This window comes from Eubalaena glacialis, chromosome 15, assembly GCF_028564815.1.
Source record: "Eubalaena glacialis isolate mEubGla1 chromosome 15, mEubGla1.1.hap2.+ XY, whole genome shotgun sequence".
NCBI lineage: Eukaryota > Metazoa > Chordata > Mammalia > Artiodactyla > Balaenidae > Eubalaena > Eubalaena glacialis.
In genome coordinates, this window is record NC_083730.1 from 26,259,308 (window position 1) to 26,284,959 (window position 25,652).

The following is a 25,652-nucleotide window of genomic DNA, read 5'->3' on the forward strand; positions in this document are numbered from 1 at the left end:
GGTTCCAATGCTGGCTAAACCAAGCTCTGTAACCTTGGGCAGCCCGTTTCCTCATCTTTAAAGTAGTCTGATGATAAAAGTACCATCTCATAAAATGTTGGGAGGATTAAGTGAAAACGCATGAGAAGTGGAGCATGTGGGCCCCGCCATCAGCCTTCAAAAGCTTCTGAGTTGACGGACAAAGAGTGGAAACTCACTCGGAGAATGCCGGGAACAGAGCCCAGAGGTGTCCTGCTCTGAACCCGGCGATGCACCTGGGAGGGCACCTCAGGTGAAGGCCACAAAGCTCCTCCAAGCCCGGTGGCCCAGCACCCAGGCCTTCCTTCTCAGGTGACACTCTCCCTCCAGTGTCTCTCTTGGGGTAACCAGGGTCCCCAGTCACCTTGCTCCCTCCTGGCAACAGCTTCCTGAACCAACCCAGCTGGAGCAGTGACAGTACCAAGCGGTTTCAGAGACACTGGCGAGGGTCTCGGAAGCCTGTCCCTTGGGGGGCTGTGACCCTGCGGGCCTGTCTCACGGCTGGGAAGACAGAGCTGGCTCCGAGAACTGCATCCCTTCCCTCTCCCCTCCTCATCCTCCAGGACCCCTCGATCAAGCCCACCTCTGGACGCCACCCTGACTACCCCAGCTCATAGTGACCCTGTCCCTCAGAACACCCACAGAAACTGCTCACTGGGCCCTTCAGCCTCTGTCCCCTGCCACCTGGGATGACCAACTCTTCCCACACAGAAGCAAAACCACAAAGCAGAGACTGCAAATGCTCATTAGGGGCCATGTCAGGACCACAGTGTATTTCATTTGGTCTGTCCGGTATTTTTTAAATATTCAAGCCAATTTTATAAACCAAAAGATTTCACGTAAAAATCCACATTTCTGATTTTCTTGAAAGACTGTGAGATCCAGCAATATTGGCCTGCCTCCCAACATTACAAGCGTCAGCTAGAGCTAAGCAGGGCTGAGCCCTTCAGACAGGGCACGTGATCACCAGTTCTCCACAGACCCCAATGCTCCCTAATGTCTCCCCACGGCCTACAGCCATCACTCTCACACGGCTCCACTCACTCACATGTTACCGGCCTGGCCCTCACAGACATCCGCGTTTGAGGCGCCCCCGCTACAAGAAAGAAACTATAGGTGGTCTATGACCACAAAAATGAGGAGTGGCCCTAAGAACTTGGAAATCAAGAACAAGGACTGTCCCCTGGGAGTTACAATGTGAAATCAGTACATGACAGTCCACAATAGAAATATGCAAAGTCACTGCAAAGAGGGAGGTTTCCGGACCAGCAGGACACTACCCTAACCTGGTTGAAGACAGGACACAGAGTTATTATAGGGAGATTGTGTCACTCTGCAGGGATTGGGCTGCACTGGAAACAAAGAAAATAGTCAACCACAGAAGGCAGTGTACCCCTAAACTCTGCCCAGGGAAAGGGGTGCCCCTCCTGGGTATCTTGAGGGGGGTCCAGGTAAAAGGACAGGGCTGTCCCACTGCTCCTGTGATGCCTCCACCACACTCCAGCTCAGCCCTGAAGTGGTCTGAGGGGCTGCCTCCTTCCTCAGCTAAACTACAAGCTCTTAGAGGCCGAGGACGTGTCTGCTCCTCCCCTTGTGCCCTGGGAGCCAGACCTGAGCCCCCTGTAGACTTTCAGTTAATCATTGAGTATTTGATGCTGGATTCCCAGAAATTAGAAAATGGACAGCAGGTAACTGATGCTCTGTCCCCTTGGTATTAATAGACAGGCAGCCTGCTGGCTGCTGGCAGGCAGAGACGGGTGGCACGTTAGCAGTGGAATCAGCTAGTACAGTAGGCTGGGGGTGGACCCCTGTTTGGCTGAGTAGCCTGCATGTATCACACACAATGCTTGAGGCCCACGGGACAGCAACCACAGGAATCCCGAACTTGACCCAGTGCCCAGGCTCTTATCACTCTCCCTGCATTCCTCCAGGAACCACAGGCAGAACTGAACAGCAAGAGCCCAGGAGTGTAAAACCACAGAAAATGGAAGACCAGACCCCTGATTCCTGGAGTGGCCTCCAGGTCCAGAGCCAGCACACCCATGCTGCCCATGCCTTTGTTTGGAGGACGGCAAGAGGGCTGCTCCTGCTCAGGGCCAGCTGCCTTTGACCTTTACTGAAGCAGGAAGGCAAACCATCGATACTGTATTCCCCACAGATCGCTGGTTCCCAAACTACTTTCCTCTAATACCATACTTATTTTTCAAATTAAATTATACACGGCTGCCCAGCTGCCCCGATATAGAAAAGATAACAGCCAGCATTTATTGAGCATTTACTATGTGCCAAACCCTGTGTTATATGCTTGTCATATATTACTTTAATCCTCAAGACAATCGTATAATGTAGGCACCTTTTTGTCCCCACTGTACAAATTAGGAAACCGAGGCAGAGAGGAATTGCCCAAGATCATCTGGTAAGAGGCTGGCTGAGTCAGGACTTGAATCCAAACAGAGGGGCTCCAAGATACGGTTACTCTGATAAAACAGAAGCCAGGAGCCCAGCACTCCACCCACTCAACGTTCCCATCCTTGCCCAACATCCCCCATGAGCTGCTGTTCCCCATGGTCACTTCTGAAGTGGGCCCTGAACTGCTCCAGGTCAAGGCTTTGTGCCTTTCACAGGATAAGAGAGTAATCCACCATCAGATATGAACTATTGAATCAGATCTGAAATTATCTGTCCAGGCTTGGGAGGGGGCTCTGGGCCTCCTGCCCTTGGGTCTGCACAGCCCAGCACCACCCTGCCAGTCGCCTCTCAATCACCCTGTGTATGAGGGAGACAGGTGTGCGTCACCACCTCCCTCTTACACATGGGGACCCTGGAGCAATGTGCCTGTGGCTTAGCGACAGGAGAGACTGCAACCCAGGCGTCCTGACTCCAGCCCCGGGCGTCTCCCCAGGACCAGCAGCAGCTCAGAGCCCCACTGCTTTGTGGCACGAGCCAATAAATCACTGACTGTTCCCACCAGCTTGTGCTGTGATGGGGCAGAAGCTCTGAGGGATGAAGAGGAAAGGGACTGGATGGAAGGGATGAAAGTCCTACGTGCTACAGGGACTTCTTCTGGAGAGAGGGGGCGGGAAAGCCAAGCTCTGCAGACCACAGACATCTGCTGGCTACGGCTGTTACCTTGTAGAACACGGAGCCCAACTACTGAGACCTCGGCAATGACAGCCGCACCAGAGATGAGGGCTGCTGGCCACGGCCATGTTGAAGGCTCAGGTACAGTAGTTTTCCTGGGGTTGGTTTCTCCCAGGTGTTTCTCTCTGGGACATGTTGAAGTCACATAATTAGGGAAATAGGCAGCCAGAAAATCTGACCTCCAGATCACTCCCATTGGAACCCACTAGAGTGTGTGTTCTTGTGGACATGATCATTTTGTCTCTCCCATCAATATACTTCCAGGGCCCCGCACAAAGTAGGATTCCACAGAAGACGGATGGAAGGACTGTGGGCTCCCGGTGGGAGGGCCTCTGTGACCTAGGAGCTCTCCCTGGGGGCTAGAGTGGGGCAGCTGCAGCAAGGACTCTCAGACGCAGCCAGGTGCCTTGCAGAGAGAAGAGAGAACCCACCTGGTGGCAGATCCCAGATGGCTGTTCTTATTAGGCCATCACAGTCATTGGGCTCTATTTCCCATTATCCCTGCAGTTAATTTCCCTCACTAGAGTGTGGTAGCGGCAGATCACCTCTTTACGGGCACACAGCAGGAGCAGTCTGTAGCCAGTTACAGCCACAGGGAGCAGGCTGAGTGGTTAACTGGCAGATAATTAACTGAGAAATTCCCCACAGCCCTCTGCAAACTCTGCTGAGATGGGAGAAGGGGATATACAAAGCCAGAAAAGGGCCTCCATTGTCTCAACAGTCAATGGATTTCACTCCAGAATCCTGGGAGCTTAGAAGTAGAAAGGCCCTTACAAATCACTGAGTCAACTGTGGGTGAGGATGTGGAGAAATTAGAACCCTCATATGCTGATGGTGGGAATGAAAAATGATGCAGCTGCTTTGGACAACAGTCTGGTAGCTCCTCAAATGATTACACATAGGGTTAATATAAGACCCAACAATTCTATTCCTAGATATATATATATAAACCAAGAGAAATGAAAATACGTGTCCGTACAAAAACTTGTACGTAAATGTTTTTATTATTTTATTTATTTATTTATTTATTTTTAACTTTTGGCTGTGTTGGGTCTTCATTCTTGCACGCAGGCTTTCTCTAGTTGCGGCGAGCGGGGTCTACTCTTCGTTGCGGTGTACGGGCTTGTCATTGCGGTGGCTTCTCTTGTTACGGAGCATGGGCTCTAGGCACATGGGCTTCAGTAGTTGTGGCACGTGGGCTCAGTAGTTGTGGCTCATGGGCTCTAGAGCGCAGGCTCAGTAGTTGTGGAGCATGGGCTTAGTTGCTCCGCAGCATGTGGGATATTCCTGGACCAGGGCTCAAACCCGTGTCCCCTGCATTGTCAGGCGGATTCTTAACCACTGTGCCACCAAGGAAGTCTAGTAGTATTACTAATAATAGCAAAAACATGGAAACAACCCAAATGTCTGACAACTGATGAATAGATAAACAAAATGTGGTATATTCAGGCAATGGAATATTATTCAGTCAGAAAAAAGAATGAAGTCCTGATACATGCTACAGTGTGGATGAACCTTAAAAACATTGTGCTAAGTGAAAGTCACAAAAGACCATGGATGACACAATTCCATTCTTATGAAATGTCCAGAATATGGAAATCTATAGGGATAGAAAGTAGATTAGTGGGTGATAAGGGTACCCACTAATGTGCAGGTGAGGGGATGGAATAGGTGGGCAGGAGGGCAATAGTTAAAGGGTATGGGGTTTCTTACTGAGGTGATGAAAGTGTTCTAAAATTGACTGTGGTTGCCCATATCTGTGATTATACTGAGAAGCATGTAATTGTAGACTTTAAATAGGTGAACTGTATGGTATGTGAATTATATCTCATAAAGTCGCTTAAAAAACTAGTGTGGGAGGGAGGGGCAAGATGGCGGAAGAGTAAGACGCGGAGATCACCTTCCTCCCCACAGATACATGAGAAATACATCTACACGTGGAACTGCTCCTACAGAACACCCACTGAACGCTGGCAGAAGACGTCAGACCTCCCAAAAGGCAAGAAAATCCCCATGTACTTGGGTACGGCAAAAGAAAAAAGAAATAACAGAGACAAAAGAATAGGGACGGGACCTGCACCAGTGGGAGGGAGCTGTGAAGGAGGAAAGGTTTCCACACACTAGGAAGCCCCTTCGCGGGCAGAGACTGCGGGTAGCAGAGGGGGGAAGCTTCAGAGCCACAGAGGAGAGCGCAGCCACAGGGGTGCGGAGGGCAAAGCGGAGAGATTCCCGCACAGAGGAGTGGTGCCGAGCAGCACTCACCAGCCTGAGAGGCTTGTCTGCTCAGCCGCCGGGGCGGGCGGGGCCTGGGAGCTGGGGCTCGGGCTTCGGTGCTAGCCGGGAGGGAGTCCGGGAAAAAGACTGCAGCTGCCGAAGAGGCAAGAGACTTTTTCTTGCCTCTTTGTTTCGCGGCGCGCAAGGAGAGGGGATTCAGAGCACCGCCTAAACGAGCTCCAGGGACGGGCGCGAGCCGCGGCTATCAGCGCGGATCCCACAGCAACAGGGACGCAGAGGGAAAAACGGAGAGATTCCCGCACAGAGGCTCGGCGCCGAGCAGCACTCACCAGCCCCAGAGGCTTGTCTGCTCACCCGCCGGGGCGGGCGGGGGCTGGGAGCTGAGGCGCGGGCTTCGGTCGGATCCCAGGGAGAGGACTGGGGTTGGCGGCGTGAACACAGCCTGAAGGGGCTAGCGCACCACAGCTAGCCGGGAGGGTGCACGAGAAAAAGTCTGCAGCTGCCGAAGAGGCAAGAGACTTTTTCTTGCCTCTTTGTTTCGCGGCGTGCAAGGAGAGGGGATTCAGAGCGCCACTTAAACGAACTCCAGAGATGGGCGCGAGCCGCGGCTATCAGCGCGGACCCCAGAGACGGGCATGAGACGCTGAGGCTGCTGCTGCCGCCACCAAAAAGCCTGTGGGCGAGCACAGGTCATTCTCCACACCGCCCCTCCCGGGAGCCTGTGCAGCCCGCCACGGCCAGGCTCCCGTAATCTGGGGACAACTTCCCCGGGAGAGCGCACGGCGCGCCTCAGGCTGCTGCAACGTCACGCCGGCTTCTGCCGCCGCAGGCTCGCCCCGCCTCCTCCGTACCGCTCCCTCCCCCCCGACCTGACTGAGCCAGAGCCCCCGAATCAGCTGCTCCTTTAACCCCGTTCTGTCTGGGCGGGGAACAGACGCCCTCAGGCGACCTACATGCAGAGGCGGGTCCAAATCCAAAGCTGAACCCCGGGAGCTGTACGAACAAAGAAGAGAAAGGGAAATCTCTCCCAGCAGCCTCAGAAGCAGCGGATTAAAGCTCCACAAACAACTTGATGTGCCTGCATCTGTTGAATACCTGAATAGACAACGAATCATCCCAAATTTAGGAGGTGGACTTTGGGAGCAGGATATATTAACTTTTCCCCTTTTCCTTTTTTTGTGAGTGCATATGTGGATGCTTCTGGGTGAGATTTTGTCTGTATAGCTTTGCTCTCACCGTTAGTCCTAGGGTTAGGTCCGTCCGTTTCTTGTTTTTTTTTTTTTTTTTTACTTAAAAAAATTTTTTTCCCTAATAAATGTTTTCTTAATAATTTTTTCCTTATTTTCTATTTTAAAAAAAATTTTTTTCTTAATAAATTTATTCTTAATTTTTTTTCTTATTTTTTATTATAATTGCTTTATTTTATTTTATTTTATCCTCTTTCTTTCTTTCTTTCCATTTTTTCTCCCTTTTATTCTGAGCCGTGTGGATGAAAGGCTCTTGGTGCTCCAGCCAGGCATCAGGGCTGTGCCTCTGAGGTGGGAGAGCCAACTTCAGGACACTGATCCACAAGAGACCTCCCAGCTCCACGTAATACCAAACGGTGAAAATCTCTCAGAGATCTCCATCTCAACATCAAAACCCAGCTTCACTCAACAACCAGCAAGCTACAGTGCTGGACACCCTATGCCAAACAACTAGCAAGACAGGAACACAGCCCCATCCATTAACAGAGAGGCTGCCTAAAATCGTAATAAGGCCACAGACACCCTAAAACACACCACCAGACGTGGACAAGCCCACCAGAAAGACAACATCCAGCCTCATCCACCAGAACACAGGCACTAGTTCCCTCCACCAGGAAACCTACACAACCCACTGAACCAACCTTAGCCACTGGGGACAGATACCAAAAACAACAGGAACTATAAACTTGCAGCCTGTGAAAAGGAGACCCCAAACACAGTAAGATAAGCAAAATGAGAAGACAGAAAAACACACAGCAGATGAAGGAGCAGGGTCAAAACACACCAGACCTAACAAATGAAGAGGAAATAGGTAGTCTACCTGAAAAAGAATTCAGAATAATGATAGTAAGGATGATCCAAAATCTTGGAAATAGAATAGACAAAATGCAAGAAACATTTAACAAGGACGTAGAAGAACTAAAGAGGAACCAAGCAACGATGAAAAGCACAATAAATGAAATTAAAAATACTCTAGATGGGATCAATAGCAGAATAACTGAGGCAGAAGAACGGATAAGTGACCTGGAAGATAAAATGGTGGAAATAACTACTGCAGAGCAGAATAAAGAAAAAAGAATGAAAAGAACTGAGGACAGTCTCAGAGACCTCTGGGACAACATTAAACGCACCAACATTCGAATTATAGGGGTCCCAGAAGAAGAAGAGAAAAAGAAAGGGATTGAGAAAATATTTGAAGAGATTATAGTTGAAAACTTCCCTAATATGGGAAAGGAAATAGTTAATCAAGTCCTGGAAGCACAGAGAGTCCCATACAGGATAAATCCAAGGAGAAACACACCAAGACACATATTAATCAAACTATCAAAAATTAAATATAAAGAAAACATATTAAAAGCAGCAAGGGAAAAACAACAAATAACACACAAGGACATCCCCATAAGGTTAACAGCTGATCTTTCAGCAGAAACTCTGCAAGCCAGAAGGGAGTGGCAGGATGTACTTAAAGTGATGAAGGAGAAAAACCTACAACCAAGATTACTCTACCCAGCAAGGATCTCATTCAGATTTGATGGAGAAATTAAAACCTTTACAGACAAGCAAAAGCTGAGAGAGTTCGGCACCACCAAACCAGCTTTACAACAAATGCTAAAGGAACTTCTCTAGGCAAGAAACACAAGAGAAGGAAAACACCTACAATAACAAACCCAAAACATTGAAGAAAATGGGAATAGGAACATACATATCGATAATTACCTTAAATGTAAATGGATTAAATGCTCCCACCAAAAGACACAGACTGGCTGAATGGATACAAAAACAAGACCCATATATATGCTGTCTACAAGAGACCCACTTCAGACCTAGAGACACATACAGACTGAAAGTGAGGGGATGGAAGAAGATATTCCATGCAAATGGAAATCAAAAGAAAGCTGGAGTAGCAATTCTCATATCAGACAAAATAGACTTTAAAATAAAGACTATTACAAGAGACAAAGAAGGACACTATATAATGATCAAGGGATCGATCCAAGAGGAAGGTATAACAATTGTAAATATTTATGCACCCAACATAGGAGCACCTCAATACATAAGGCAAATACTAACAGCCATAAAAGGGGAAATCGACAGTAACACAATCATAGTAGGGGACTTTAACACCCCACTTTCACCAATGGACAGATCATCCAAAATGAAAATAAATAAGGAAACACAAGCTTTAAATGATACATTAAACAAGATGGACTTAATTGATATTTATAGGACATTCCACCCAAAAACAACAGAATACACATTTTTCTCAAGTGCTCATGGAACATTCTCCAGGATAGATCATATCTTGGGTCACAAATCAAGCCTTGGTAAATTTTAAAAAATTGAAATCGTAACAAGTATCTTTTCCGACCACAACGCTATGAGACTAGATATCAATTACAGGAAAAGATCTGTAAAAAATACAAACACATGGAGGCTACACAATACACTACTTAATAACGAAGTGATCACTGAAGAAATCAAAGGGGAAATCAAAAAATACCTAGAAACAAATGACAATGGAGACACGACGATCCAAAACCTATGGGATGCAGCAAAAGCAGTTCTAAGAGGGAAGTTTATAGCAATACAAGCCTACATCAAGAAACAGGAAACATCTCGAATAAACAACCTAACCTTGCACCTAAAGCAATTAGAGAAAGAAGAACAAAAAAACCCCAAAGCTAGCAGAAGGAAAGAAATCATAAAGATCAGATCAGAAATAAATGAAAAAGAAATGAAGGAAACAATAGCAAAAATCAATGAAACTAAAAGCTGGTTCTTTGAGAAGATAAACAAAATTGATAAACCATTAGCCAGACTCATCAAGAGAAAAAGGGAGAAGACTCAAATTAATAGAATTAGAAATGAAAAAGGAGAAGTAACCACTGACACTGCAGAAATACAAACGATCATGAGAGATTACTACAAGCAACTCTACGCCAATAAAATGGACAACCTGGAAGAAATGGACAGATTCTTAGAAATGCACAACCTGCCAAGACTGAACCAGGAAGAAATAGAAAATATGAACAGACCAATCACAAGCACTGAAATTGAAACTGTGATTAAAAATCTTCCAACACACAAAAGCCCAGGACCAGATGGCTTCACAGGCGAATTCTATCAAACATTTAGAGAAGAGCTAACACCCATCCTTCTCAAACTCTTCCAAAATATTGCAGAGGGAGGAACACTCCCCAACTCATTCTACGAGGCCACCATCACCCTGATACCAAAACCAGACAAAGATGTCACAAAGAAAGAAAACTACAGGCCAATATCACTGATGAATATAGATGCAAAAATCCTCAACAAAATACTAGCAAACAGAATCCAACAGCACATTAAAAGGATTATACACCATGATCAAGTGGGGTTTATTCCAGGAATGCAAGGATTCTTCAATATACGCAAATCAATCAACGTGATACATCATATTAACAAATTGAAGGAGAAAAACCATATGATCATCTCAATAGATGCAGAGAAAGCTTTCGACAAAATTCAACACCCATTTATGATAAAAGTCCTGCAGAAAGTAGGCATAGAGGGAACTTTCCTCAACATAATAAAGGCCGTATATGACAAACCCACAGCCAACATTGTCCTCAATGGTGAAAAACTGAAACCATTTCCACTAAGATCAGGAACAAGACAAGGTTGCCCACTCTCACCACTATTATTCAACATAGTTTTGGAAGTGTTAGCCACAGCAATCAGAGAAGAAAAAGAAATAAAAGGAATCCAAATCGGAAAAGAAGAAGTAAAGCTGTCACTGTTTGCAGATGACATGATACTATACATAGAGAATCCAAAAGATGCTACCAGAAAACTACTAGAGCTAATCAATGAATTTGGTAAAGTAGCAGGATACAAAATTAATGCACAGAAATCTCTTGCATTCCTGTATACTAATGATGAAAAATCTGAAAGTGAAATTAAGAAAACACTCCCGTTTACCATTGCAACAAAAAGAATAAAATATCTAGGAATAAACCTACCTAAGGAGACAAAAGACCTGTATGCAGAAAATTATAGGACACTGATGAAAGAAATTAAAGATGATACAAATAGATGGAGAGATATACCATGTTCTTGGATTGGAAGAATCAACATTGTGAAAATGACTCTGCTACCCAAAGCAATCTACAGATTCAATGCAATCCCTATCAAACTACCACTGGCATTTTTCACAGAACTAGAACAAAAAATTTCACAATTTGTATGGAAACACAAAAGACCCCGAATAGCCAAAGCAATCTTGAGAACGAAAAATGGAGCTGGAGGAATCAGGCTCCCTGACTTCAGACTATATTACAAAGCTACAGTAATCAAGACAGTTTGGTACTGGCACAAAAACAGAAATATAGATCAATGGAACAGGATAGAAAGCCCAGAGATAAGCCCACGCACATATGGTCACCTTATCTTTGATAAAGGAGGCAAGCATATACAGTGGAGAAAAGACAGCCTCTTCAATAAGTGGTGCTGGGAAAATTGGACAGGTACATGTAAAAGTATGAAATTAGAACACTCCCTGACACCATACACAAAAATAAACTCAAAATGGACTAAAGACCTAAGTGTAAGGCCAGACACTATCAAACTCTTAGAGGAAAACATAGGCAGAACACTCTATGACATAAATCACAGCAAGATCCTTTTTGACCCAGGTCCTAGAGAAATGGAAATAAAAACACAAATAAACAAATGGGACCTAATGAAACTTAAAAGCTTTTGCACAGCAAAGGAAACCATAAACAAGACCAAAAGACAACCCTTAGAATGGGAGAAAATATTTGCAAATGAAGCAACTGACAAAGGATTAATCTCCAAGATTTACAAGCAGCTCATGCAGCTCAATAACAAAAAAACAAACAACCCAATCCAAAAATGGGCAGAAGACCTAAATAGACATTTCTCTAAAGAAGATATACAGATTGCCAACAGACACATGAAAGAATGCTCAACATCATTAATCATTAGAGAAATGCAAATCAAAACTACAATGAGGTATCACCTCACACCGGTCAGAATGGCCATCATCAAAAAATCTACAAACAATAAATGCTGGAGAGGGTGTGGAGAAAAGGGAACCCTCTTGCACTGTTGGTGGGAATGTAAATTGATACAGCCACTATGGAGAACAGTATGGAGGTTCCTTAAAAAACTAAAAATAGAACTACCATATGACCCAGCAATCCCACTACTGGGCATATACCCTGAGAAAACCATAATTCAGAAAGAGTCATGTACCAAAATATTCATTGCAGCTCTGTTTACAATAGCCAGGACATGGAAGCAACCTAGGTGTCCATCATCGGATGAATGGATAAAGAAGATGTGGCACATATATACAATGGAATATTACTCAGCCATAAAAAGAAATGAAATGGAGGTGTTTGTAATGAGGTGGATCGAGTTAGAGTCTGTCATACAGAGTGAAGTAAGCCAGAAAGAGAAAAAGAAATACAGTATGCTAACACATATATATGGAATCTAAGGGAAAAAAAAAAAAAAAGGTCATGAAGAACCTAGTGGCAAGATGGGAGTGGAGACGCAGACCTACTAGAGAATGGACTTGAGGATATGGGGAGGGGGAGGGGTGAGATGTGACAGGGTGAGAGAGTGTCATGGACATATGTACACTACCAAATGTAAAATAGATAGCTAGTGGGAAGCAGCCGCATGGCACAGGGAGATCAGCTCGGTGCTTTGTGGCCACCTAGAGGGGTGGGATAGGGAGAGTGGGAGGGAGGGAGATGCAAGAGGGAGGAGATATGGGAGCGTGTGTATATGTATAGCTGATTCACTTTGTTGTAGAGCAGAAGCTAACACACCATTGTAAAGCAATTATACTTCAATAAAGATGTTTAAAAAAAATAAATAAATAAAAAAAAAATAAAAAAAAATAAAAAAAAAAAACTAGTGTGTTTACACAAGTTGGTCCCAAGATAATTGCCTAGGGTTCGAATCTCTGGCTGAGTAGCTTAGAGACCTACCCAGAGAAAACTATAGTTGTGAGAATCAACTAAGACTATAAGTGAATAAAAGAATATCAACAAAAAGCCTAAAAAACTGAGTCCAGATTCCCCCTAAATCTGACAGAAATGTTTGCAGCTTCCCTAGAAGGGATTCTGCTGCTTCACCAAAGATAGAATGCATCTCCTGCAGCTCCATCCATCCATCCATCCATCCATCCATCCATTCCATCCACCCACCCACCCATCCATCCATCCACCCATCCCTTCATCCATTTATCCACCCATTCATCCATTTATCCATCCATCTATCCATCCATCCATCCAACCATCCAATCATCCATCCATCCATCCCTCCATCCATTTATCTATCCATCCATCCTTCCATCCATCCATTCATTTAATAAGTACCTACTCAAGTTTGATTTTAGGTGTTAGGAACAAACAGGAAAGTAACCAGGCAATTGATATCATGAGTTAAGTGTTGTGGGCCGCAGAGGCGCAGCACCAACACACGGGACGAATGTTATTTTTATTAGTTTGTTCTAACTGACCAGAAAATGCAAATAAAACTACTAGATATTAAAACCAGGAGAAACCTTAGAAAGCCAAGTCATCAATTCTAAGACCCACCATTATTTTATAAGCCACAAAGAAAAGAAAAAATGCTGCCAATTAAACTATGACATAATGCTTTTAATGACAAGCCTGCATGCAGACAAATTGGTCACACGAGCCTCACATAGCTTTGAGGTGGTTTCATCTCTTCTGAGGGATTTGGGAATTTCTCCTGCCTTTGGTGGCATGCATGAGACTGATAATTCCTGTTGTTTTACAGGAAAGTATGAAATTGCAGTTATTCCCCCAACAACAAATATTTGCTTTTCTAATATCAAATCAATGCCCCACTACTGCTTCCGTGTCCCTCTGTGTACACAGTAACATTTGGTATCAATAATAAATTATAGTGAGATCTTTTGGAACACATTTTGAGTGCCAATCCACTTAACAGGTGGATGACCAATGACACACCCAATTCAACTGAGGTCATGACAGTCTGAACAGCAGGGCCACATTCACGCCTGCTCAGGCAATGACAGCTATGCCATGTGACACACCTGCCATGTGGCTAGCAGCCATCAACAGTAAGATGCACCCTGATTTCAGAGATATTAACATGTGGGGGGAAAATCATGTCTCCTAGAAGCAATGAAATGGTCAAGTCGTTCCCTCATATTACAGATCAGGAAACACAAGCACAGAGCCGTGACATGACACATCCCAAATCATGGAGCCAGGACTAAAACCCTTATTAGTTGAGATTTGTGCCAATGTGTTTCCTTTTTACTCCCTCAGGCCACCTCCAGGAGACTGCCATCTCTAAGCTTCTCTTACATTTTCTTGCTTAAAAAAAACCAAAACATGCAACTAGAGATTATCATACTAAGGGAAGTCAGAAAGAGAAAGACAAATACCATATGATGTCACTTATATGTGGAATCTAAAATATGGCACAAATGAACCTATCTACAAAACAGAAACAGACACATAGACATAGAGAACAGACTTGTGGTTGCCAAGGGATGGACTGGGAGTTTGGGGTCGGTAGATGAAAACTATTACATTTAGAATGGATAAACAACAAGGTCCTAATGTATAGTACAGGGAACTATATTCAATATCCTGTGATAAACCATAATGGAAAAGAATGTAAATATATATATGTGTGTGTTTACAACTGAGTCACTTTCCTGTACAGCAGAGACTGGCACAACATTGTAAATCAACTCTACTTCAATAAAAAACAAGAACAACAGTGAAAAAAAAAAGAAAACAGTCTTTTAGAGCATACCCAACAATAAGATGAACATATCTGTACAAACAGTCATAGCCCTACAAGCCCATGAAGATGGGCTCATTCCAATGCCATCTAAGGGACCATCTTAAACGTGCATGTAGGCAAAGAAGGACCATTAATTTATAGCTGCCAGGAGACTGCATTTCCACTCCCCACAGGCTGGTCCCCAGGCTGCCATCCAACAATATTGTGCCATGTTTATAAATGAAGGTGGCCAGGTGTTTTTCTCAGAGTTACACGCTCTCCCTACAGGTGGGGGCCCCGGGAAGACAGCCTCTCCGTCAGATCGCCTATAAGAGTCTAGAAACGCCCTTGCTGAGCCTGATGTGAGAAATCACTATGTCTATTGCATGCAGACAGAATATCCAGAGTTCAGGAAACTGCTAAATTGATTCTCAATATCTAAACATGCTGCTCGCATCCTGGCAGTATATCTGTCTTACAGGGTACTGGATCAAGATGGGGAAAAACACATTTTTCTTTTGTGAGCCTGGGATTGCAGAGCTGGCCCTTTGACATGAACACAGATTAACACGATCAAGTCCTCTTTGCTTCAACAAAAAAGTCCTTTTTCTTTTCCTATAGCTGGATAAAGAACAGGCCTAAAGCCTTCAAGGTGAGGATAGATCCATTTAAACAGAGCTGAGATATGCTTGCCTGAGTGGAAGACTGAAGCCTGAAAACTGAACCAGATATGGGCCTGCCCAACAAGGATGAGGACAGCGGCCAGTGGAAACAGCCAGTCTACGCGACTGAGAGCAAGGACGGCACTGCTCGGATTTCAGCAAGAGTCACAGCCTCACCAGGGACACCAGTGTAAAGTGGAACTAACGTGAGATAAGCTGCCTTGGGACTGATGTAACAGGAGGCCACTCAGGGCTGGAATACTGGGGAAAAAGAAAAGAACTAGTTACGGTGCAAAAGGTAACGAAGAATTTGTCCATCATCCAGCACTATCCAAGGGAGAAAAAAGTATCCAACATTCCAATCTATTTGTAGTGCCAAGCCAGGAACACAGCTGCGGACATTGAGGTGTCAGAGCTCAAAAGGAATATCCATTCAGGTCACCCCTGTGCCCTTTATTCTGGCTCTACCCTTGACTCAAAGCACAACAAACACCTGCCATTTCCTCAGCGCGTGCCAGGCACCGTGCTAGAACCCGGGTACCAGGTGAGATGTGGCTTCTGCCCTGAGGATCTGCCAGGATGGCAGGCAGAAGATGGCACATAGTAGGAATTCCTGTCAGGAGCCACAAAGACACTGGTACAAAGGCACACACGGGCGTCAGCACAGAGTAACTGGTGGACAAACACATTGCACGACCTCCAGGAAGGTACTGAACCCTTGGAGCCTCAGTCTCCCCAGCAGATAAAAACCCCAACTTGACAGGGCAGTTGAGAGGATTATATAAAAATATATAAAATTAGCACAGTCCCAGGCAAACAGTAGGCAATCAATATATGACGCGTATACTTGATGTGCTTATTTCAGAATCAAACATGCACTAGAGGCTCAATAAACAATGGCGATTAATAATTTGGGTGATCATTTCACAATATATACAAGTATTGAATCATTATGTTGTACACCTGAAACTAACATAATGTTATATGTCAATTATTCCTCAATAAGAACAAACAAACAAAAAAACCCAACAAAACAAAACAAAGATAATGATAATTTGTCCGGGAGAGAAGGTCAGGGAGCACCTACCTTGAGTGACCCTGGAGGAGGATGGGAGGTCCGCTGGGTGGGGGAGGGGAGAGGCCCCAAGTGCAGGGACCGCATCACCAAGGCACCACCAAGCCTGTGTGCTATCCTGTGAGGCCTTGACCTCCTCTAGGTCCAGGGCCACGCCGCTGCCTCCTCTCACGATGACCACAGCAGCCAGCCCAGGCAGCTGGGCACAGCACAACTTGCTGCATAAAACAGCTCCCAAATCCTCATTCCAACCCGCCGGGCAGAAGGGGTTGAGGAGTAGGGGCTGGCCTTTGCCCCCATGTACAGTCATGGAGGCAGGGACAGGAAACCAGCTCTTCTTCCCAGGACTTCAGGCCATATGACCACCATGCTGGGCCCAAACGGGCGTATCAACTCAACTAAGGTGACCCTCACAGTAGGGCCTTCCGAGAAGCTGTCCCAGCCTGGGAGCACTTGCTGGGGCCCATCGCCTCTAGCCGGCATCCCTTCCCTCCCCTGCTCTGCCTGGCAGTGGGAACCCCCGTGTGCGGGCCCAGAGGGAAGACGTGGGTCAGGACCTATGACCCCAACAGCAGCCCGGGTCACCACTGGCTGAAAGAGTGCAAGACCCCACTTTCCCAATTCATCCTCATGAGTGGTGCTGAGCCACTAGGATGAAGAGTGGGCAATAAATGAGATTATCCGTGCAAAGTGCCCAGACCTTGGAGCTGTCACAGGTGAGACAGTAACTAGCAACTGGTTGAACCTGAAGCCAGGTGTGTGTATCAGCACAGCCGCTCGCTCAGCCCAGGCATCACACACTCATCTACAGCATCCGTGCTTCTTCCCTGCTGGTCCCAGCTCCCCGCCACCCACGAGCTCCCAAATAGCAGCTGCTAGTGACAGAACACACCTATTGTGTGCCAGACACCCTTCTAAGTGCACTTCATGTTTTACTGCATTTAGTGCTCACTCCCACAGATGCTGTTACCGTGTCCATTTGACAGTGAGGGAAACTGAGGTCCAGGGTATTATTGGACGCATTGGTTGTCAACGTGGTGAGCGGCCCTCTTCTGGCCTCACATACTCAAAGTGGACTGGCCACTTTGCGGGTATCACAGGCTGGAAAGCTTTGGGGAACACTGTGCTGGCTCAGGAACCACCCCCGCAATGAAAGGCTGTGAGAAGGGGCCAGGGCACCCACTTCTCAGAGCCATCACCACGCTGAGGGTCTCACCCATCTGTCCAGGACACAGGCGCTGCCCTGCCTCCTGATAATGGGTGTACCTGGCACTGCCCAGACTCTAGAAGGAGGAGGGTCTCCTAATTCCCTTAGGAACTAGCCAGGTGCCCTGTTGACCTGGGAAGTGCAGGGGCCCGGCTGAGCAGGAAAGGAGCTGGTGTGGAGGGGAACAGACTGCTGGGCACTGAGATGCCATCATACCCAGCAACAGAGACGGGTCCACTGGGGCTGCCGCCCCATGGATTTCTTGCCCCGAGGAATTTGTGAAGGGCTGTAGCAACATAGGAGTGTTCATGTTGCCATGTTATGGGGGGAAAAAACCACATTTTTATGTACGCTAGGATCTCAATCACATGAAAATGCACAGAAAAATGACTGCAAACAACAAATATCCTAAAACATCTCTCAGAGGCAGAATTAGGACTACCTTTTCTGTATTTTCCTCTTCTTTTTCAAAAATAAGCTTTTGGTCTTTTTATAAGTAAGAAGAAACAAACTTTGGTTTAAGAGAAAAAAAAAGTTAGCTGCGGGGTCCCTCCGGCCTAATCACCAGGTTAGAACGCTGGCTGGGTGGAGCCTCTGCCAACCCAGACTCAGGCGGCTGGTCACTCGGAGGGCAGCCCCCTGCTGCGAGGCACCTGCCACGTGCCAGGCCAGCAGAGCCTTCTGCTAACACCCCTCCGGCAGGGACACTGCCTTATTTGCAAGGCCTTTCCACAGCCATGAGCTGTCTGGCACAGAGGTCATTTTCTTCTCTGGCAATGCACGAGGGCCCCTGCTGGGTGGACAGCATGCTGTCCATCTGTCACCCTGTGCGTCACCGCTTAATCTAGAAATCTGCTGACCTCGTGCAGAGCCAGAGGTGGGAAATGGGAGCATCACTGAGGTTGTTCCCCACCACCCGCCCCCGTCCCTGGGAAGAAGGCTGGGGGTTGGAGGTGGGGACCAAGAAATAATCCCCATAAAGCCCTTGTAACTCATGTTGAATGCTTTGATACAGTCAATAAATGCCATTGTTTTCATTATTGGCGCTACTATCCTCGTTCTTGCTCTGGGTTCCATCATTACACAAACCTCCTGGCAGTAGATTCTTCTGCTGGCAAAATACCAAAGGGAAATATGTTCTCAAGTTCTGATTTTAACATTTTAAATGCACTGAGATGGCACATGCCATGATCTTATTCCCAGCTCCCCTGCTGCCCTATGGGCTCCCCTGTCTACTTCTGCATATGGTGTGGAGGGCGGGCAGGCGCCAGGCATTTCTGAGCATCATCAGCTGGTGCCATGTCAGCCTCGGTGCTGAGAGGTGCCCACCACACCTTCCCCCACCTTGCTAATGACATCACACTTCTAACTTCCTTCACAACAAGGCCTCTGAAGCCTTCTTAAACATGAATGAGCAGAATTTCACAGCCTAAATTGTATGGTTTTCATTTGTTCTCTTGTGACTTATTAAGACAACCAAGGTATGAAAAGTACTTGTGGTTGCCAAGCAGGAGAAATCTGGAAACGTGGTAAGACCCCAGAACCACCTGCCAATTCCCCAGTCACCTCAGCCGGGGTTTCCCTGCCCCCCATGCTACTTGCCTACCATTTAGCAGCCTGGAGCTTGGTGCATGGCCAGTGGAGGTCTAAGGAATTCGGCTGCAGGGTCCAAGGCCAGACGGTGGGCTAGAAAAGCTGAAGCAATGGAATAGAGGGTACAGAGACCCCATCATGGGCCCAGCTGGAGGTAGAGGTCTGTCTGTTGCATTGGTCGTTGGGTCTCCTCATCAGAAACTGCCCAAGTTCACAAGCTCAAGAAGAGAGAGGCCAGCAAGGCCCTCCTTTAGACCAGGGGGCTGAATCTACATTCCAGGACACAGGCTGCATCCTTGACTTATTCCTGTCCAGACAACGCCTACGCACCCCTCAAGACCCTTCTCCTCAGGACTGGTTTTCTGGTGAGTTATCTGTTGACTGGTCAATTATCCACTCACATGTCTGTTTCCTCTTGGATGCTGTGGGTCCCTCAGATCTTTTTCTTCCTCCTTTCCTATTGCCTTATAGAGAGTAAGTGAGCAGCAAATGGATGTTCAGTGAATGAGGGAGGGAATGAATGAATAAAATCGGCCAGTCGACATATACATTAAACTACTTCATTCAATGCTTCATCCCACATTGAACTTGCACTTCATCCTTCAACGCTTGACCTTGTTCCACCGACACCGCCCCCTCAGAAGATCAGGAACTGGAAACAGGGCCCACACGACAAAGGGAAACCCGAAAACCTGGCTTTACCACCTTCAGGTTGTGGAGCTATGAGAGTGGCAGACACTTCTAGTTGAACCTGTAATATTTAGTTTCTCCTTCCTTACTAACGAAACACTTATAACATTGAGGGAGACAATGTGCCCAGATAAAAACTACATTTGCCAGCCTCCCTCACAGATAGTAGCAGCCAATGAGATGTAAAATAAAGTTAATGGGTGGGAAACCCTTTAAAGGGACTGACTGAGCCGGCACATGACTTTTGTCCTTTCCACTTTCTCCTCCTTGTGTAGAATGTGGGCATGATGTCTGGAGCTCCCGCAGCTCTCTTAGACTATGAGGCAACTTTGAGGCTAGTAAGTAGCCACCCATTAAGCATGGCAAAGCAGAAAGACAGAAAGACCCTAGGCCCCTGTTGGCTACAGAGCTCCCACACCAGTCCTGGGTTCCTGCCTCCACAGTCCTTTTACATGGGAGAAAAAAAAAATCTCTGTGTTGTTTAAACCACTGTTACTTAGGTTTCCTGTTACAGGCTGCTGTGGTAAGGAACTCTTTAAGATGGGCTTCAGTGACCCCTGCCTCCTGCTTTCCATGCCCTGTGTAATCCCCTCTCTTGAGTGTAGGCTGGATCTAGAGACTAGCTTCGAACAAATAGAATATGGTAAAATGATAAGACGTCACTTCTGTAATCAGGTTACAAAAGACTGACTTCTGTCTTGCTGACTCTCCATTGCCTTCTCGGCTCGCACACTCTGATGAAGCAAGCTGCCATGTTGGAGACGCCCACGTGGCCAGGAACTGTGGGCAACCTCTGGCCAACAGCCAGTGAGGAGCTGAGGCCTCAGCCCAATAGCCCCAAGGAACTGAACCTCATCAACAACTGTACCAGCGAGCTAGGAAGCAGATACTCCCGCAGTCGACCACAGCCCCAGTCAACACCTCTTCTGCAGCCTTGGGAGAGACCCTGGAAGCAGAGTGTCCAGCCAGGCTGAGCCCAGACTCCAACCAGCACAAAGCAGGAGATAAATGTGTGCTGTTTGGGGGATAATTTGTTATGCAGCAGTAGAGAACTGACACAGCTGCCACTCCTGATTCTAACTAAAATCCTGGGCAGGACCCTCCCCTCCTTTGGCTTTCATCCCCCTGTCAGTAAAATGAGAGCATTGGACTGGGGGATCTCGAAGGCAGGTGCCTGCCATTTTAAAATCCCAGAATCCTGGGCTTCCCTGGTGGTGCAGTGGTTAAGAATCCTCCTGCCAATGCAGAGGACACGGGTTCAAACCCTGATCCGGGAAGATCCCACATGCCGAGGAGCAACTAAGCCCGTGCACCACAACTACTGAGCCTGTGCTCTAGAGCCCGCGAGCCACAACTACTGAAGCCCGCGCGCCTAGAGTCCGTGCTCTGCAACAAGAGAAGCCACCGCAATGAGAAGCCCACGCACCACAACGAAGAGTAGCCCCCACTCGCCGCAACTAGAGAAAGCCTGCGTGCAGCAACGGGAGACCCAACGCAGCCAAAAATAAATAAATAAATATTTTTAAAAATAAAAATAAATAAAAGTACCAATGTAAAAAACAAACAAACAAACAAAATCCCAGAATCCTACAACTTACCCAAGGTTACGCCAAAGAGACCCAGGTCTCCTGACCTCCTTCCCTGGGTGGCCGGGCTCAGGAGTCCATTCCCACATGACTGCTTAGTGCTACTTCTTTTGCTCATTGTGACATGATGCTTCAAGGCAGGGAAGAGAAGCAGGACGTCAGGTTTCTTCCCGTGCCAAGCACGCAGGGCCCTGCACCTCTCACCATAGGCCTTTCTTCTCTTGGCTGAATGGAGGCCTCGGGCCCAGCAAATCCTGGCAGTAACTCTTTCTGATCGTCAAGACGGCTCCTGAACAGGGCCTCCTGATGAGAAATGGAGGTGGCTGGGCTAACATACAGTCAAGGTTAGCTGACCACAGAGAGCAAATGGCTTGGCTAAGCCACTGGTTTTCCAGCTTGTTTCACTGCTTATGCCATCAGCTATGGGTTGATGTGTGTCCCCCAAAGTTCAGACTAACTCCCAGTACCTCAGAATGTCACCTTATTTGAAAACAGGGTCTTGGACTTGCCTGGTGGCGCAGTGGTTAAGAATCCGCCTGCCAACACAGGGGACACGGGTTCGAGCCCTGGTCCGGGAAGATCCCGCCTGCTGCGGAGCAACTAAGCCCGTGTGCCACAACTACTGAGCCTGCGCTCTAGAGCCTGTGAGCCACAACTACTGAGCCCACGTGCCACAACTACTGAAGCCCGTGCACCTAGAGCCCGTGCTCCGCAACAAAGAGAAGCCACCGCAATGAGAAGCCTGCACACCGCAACGAAGAGTAGCCCCCGCTCACCGCAGCTAGAGAAAGCCTGCACAGCAACGAAAACCCAACTCAGCCAAAATTAAATAAATAAATAAATTTATTAAAAAAAAAAAAGAAAACAGGGTCTTTGCAGATGTAGTTAGTTAAGAGGTTACACTGGTCTCCTTATAAAAAGGGGGAATTTGCACACACAGACACACACACAGGGAGAATGCCAAGTGGAGATGAAGGCAGAGACTGGGTGATGCATCTACAAGCCAAGAAATGCCAAAGATTGCCAGGAAACCACCACAAGCTAGAGGAGAGACATGGGACAGAACCTCCCTCACAGCCCTCAAAAGCAATCAACCCTGCTGACACCTTGATCTTGGACTTCCAGCCTTTAGAACTGTGAAAGAATAAATTTCTGCTGTTTAAACCACTTAGTCTGTGGTACTTTGTTAAAGCAGTCTTAGCAGACTAATACATATCTGTACATAACACACCTGCACACACGTGCGCACACATACACACACACACACTCACCCTGGCAATACATTTTGTGCATTACAAAAACATAACCCAAATAGAAATTAAAAGATAAAAAAATAAATATACATAAGAGTTCTAATACTTTCTTCAGGTGGGTCCTTAGGCACCCCACCTTGGAGCCCATTAGTTTCAGATGGCAACGTTGGCACTAACCACCGATCTCCCCCCAGTCCTTGCAATCTGGAATCCATGATTCTGACCTCGCGCCTCAGCTCCCTAATTGTTTTCTTGCTGAACTTGATGTGTTGGTGAGGTCTGTGCTGGGCAGGGTCTGGGTGAGGGCCGGCCCGCTGACTTCCCATGTGTGCTGGGGTCTGCTGCGGCCTGCGGAGTGCACCAGGTGAGGAGGGGCCCAGGAGCGCGTTCCTTAGATCGTTCTCCTCTTCCCCATCCATCAAAAATAAACCCTGGGCTTCCCTGGTGGCGCAGTGGTTGAGAGTCTGCCTGCCGATGCAGGGGACACGGGTTCGAGCCCCGGTCTGGGAGGATCCCACATGCCGCGGAGCAACTGGGCCCGTGAGCCACAACTACTGAGCCTGCGCGTCTGGAGCCTGTGCTCCGCAACAAGAGAGGCCGCGATAGTGAGAGGCCCGCGCACCGCGATGAAGAGTGGCCCCCGCTCGCCACAACTGGAGAAAGCCCTCGCACAGAAACGAAGACCCAACACAGTCAAAAATAAATAAATAAATAAATCAAAATTAAAAAAAAAAAAACTAAACCCTGAGGGGATGCGGATGGAGCCAACTTCAGGGCAGGGTGGGGATGTCTGTCTGTTGTGCGTGCCAGGATTTCTGGCTCGTTGCCCTTTGCAGCAAGGTCATGGGAGTGCACGTGGTGTCTCCAGGTGTGGAGGGCAGGGGCAGCCCGGGATGGAGGGAGGCGGGGAGGGAGGGGTGGAGAGAGGCAGCCAGGGAATGTGTGCACGCTCATTCCAGAAACCCCGCCTGGCCTTGCTCAGCCGCCTGGCGTCCACATGCAGCTGCCATAAATGCCGGTCCCCTCACAGGGGGAGCTGTGGCCTCTGCCAGCCTCACCCCAGCAGCTTGGCCAGCTGACAGACCCCAAGGACCCCTCCTCACGCCCCCAACAGCTATGGAACCCAAGCAAGCGGGCCTGGCTGCGTAATTCATGGGGCCCCCGGGGAAAAGAAGAATGCAAGCGGAGCCTCTTGTTCAAAATAAGGATTTCAGAACAGTGACAGCCCAGGGATCAGCGAGCATTAACCCTTCTGAGTGTAGGGCCCTGTGTCAGAGCACAGGGACACCCATGAAGCCGGACCGCCTGCTGATGAAAGAGGCCAGTCTGCAGCCCCGATGCTCCACACACCAGAGCTGCCAAATTAACTCTCCCCTTCCCTGCCACACATCCCAGGAGTCGGGGAGGTGGGACGGTGTGGGAGAAGGGGGAAGGTCCTGTTCCAGGAGGCCCCCGTGTGCAGGAGAGGTACTCACCTCTTTCGTCTGTGGCATCTGGTTGATGGAAAAGAGTCCCCTAAATAAGTTTTTACAGTAGATAACTGAATGTAGTTACTCAGAAGAAACAATGTGAATGACAATCTAGCATCCCTCGGCCTGGCCCTAGCCCCAGAGGAGTCAAAGGCATGTTCTCCCCTTGGCTTATCGCCTGTGTCGGTCACCTGCCTGTTTTAGGCCCCTTTTCTACGCCTTCAGAACAGAACAATATCTTTGCCCACCTTTATTTTTTTCTAACCTCCCAGGGTTGTCAAGAACATAAATACCAGGTCTAAAATCCAGAAGAACTCTAGACACATATTATTAATACCAATAATGATGACAATAAAGATAATTTTGCTTTGATTGAGTCCTTTCCCACGCACGACAAACTTGCCCTTTTCTGCCAAGTCTTCTCCGGAGAATGCCAGAGTCTGGCTGAAATCCCTGCTCCCCGTAAGCACCCTATCGCAGGGCTTCCTGTGCATCCTGGCCAAGTGCATACTGACCTGAGGGAAGCCCTCCTGCGGCCTCCTGAACGCTGAGAGGTGCCACGCTCCCGCCGGACACACAGTACCCCAGTCTCTCTGGCCGCTGAGGATTCCCAGGGGGACAAGGACAGGAGAAAACTTTATCGGGCTCATTACAAAAATGTGCTGGCTCATCTGGAGGCAGGATATGGGCTGCAGGCAGAGTGGAGTCTGCCAGCCTGGATGGGCCCCACCTGCTTCCGGGCCTCCCAGCTCCCAGCTGCCCACCATTCCCTGCTCCCATGGCAGCCAGCCCCTCCAGGATGAGATGACGCCCCCAAAGTTTTGCAATGACTCCCTTTGTTCCTCTACCCCTGGGGCCCCAGGAGCCAAAAGCAGCCTGTGAATGTCAGGCTTGGCTGCTGCTCAGCTGATGGGAGCGATTAGTACCAGCCACTCCCTGCTGATTGCTGTCCTCAGCAGTGCCAGGTCCACTCCTCCGGAGCCCTCTGCCGGCACACAGCCTCCGACTGTTAACAGTGACAGGAGTTGCGTGTCACGGGAACTACAGTGTCCGCGCTGTGAGGCCAACTCGTGCCAGTTATTAATCCATTCATCCAGCCGTCGAGGCCCGTGGCTTCTCCGCTGAGTCTGAACCATTCGGGCAATGCCAGGGAGAGCTATTTCCCAACTACCCCTGGGAAGTAAGGTGCCTCACAGGTGGAGAGCTTCACACTAGCTTATTCACTGGTATCCAGGAGAACTGGGGGGAAGGAGAAAACCTTACTCCTGAAACCCACAGATACTACCAGTGTGTTTCAGTGGGAAGAACATAGCGCCATCCAAAGGGCTGCTGGGTCCCTCTCCTGCTCTACTATCAACTTCTGCATCTGTAAAGTGGGGTTAATAGCCCTGCCTACTTTCCCACGGTTGCTGTGAGGATCAACTGAGACAACGAACATGGTAATAACTACGTGAGTGGCTATTGAGAGCTAAGCCTTTAAATGCACTCTGTCCAATCCTCTCTCTAGTCTGTAAGATGGTTCCCATCTTACAGATGAGGAAACTGAGGCCCAGGAAGGTCCAGACATGAGGGCCACAAGCGGGTAAGGGCACATGGACACGGGGCCATGGAACTGCCGTCATGGTGCCGAGCCCTTCCTGATGCTGAAATGATCCCCTTCCATGTGTCCTGCT

General features: G+C 47.8%; 1 protein-coding gene across 5 annotated transcripts in view; it reads right to left on the bottom strand.

The window, feature by feature from the left end:
- The window catches only part of CTIF (cap binding complex dependent translation initiation factor), a 311,678-nt gene that overhangs the window by 241,282 nt on the left and 44,744 nt on the right, over positions 1–25,652 (bottom strand). The window lies entirely within an intron of this gene.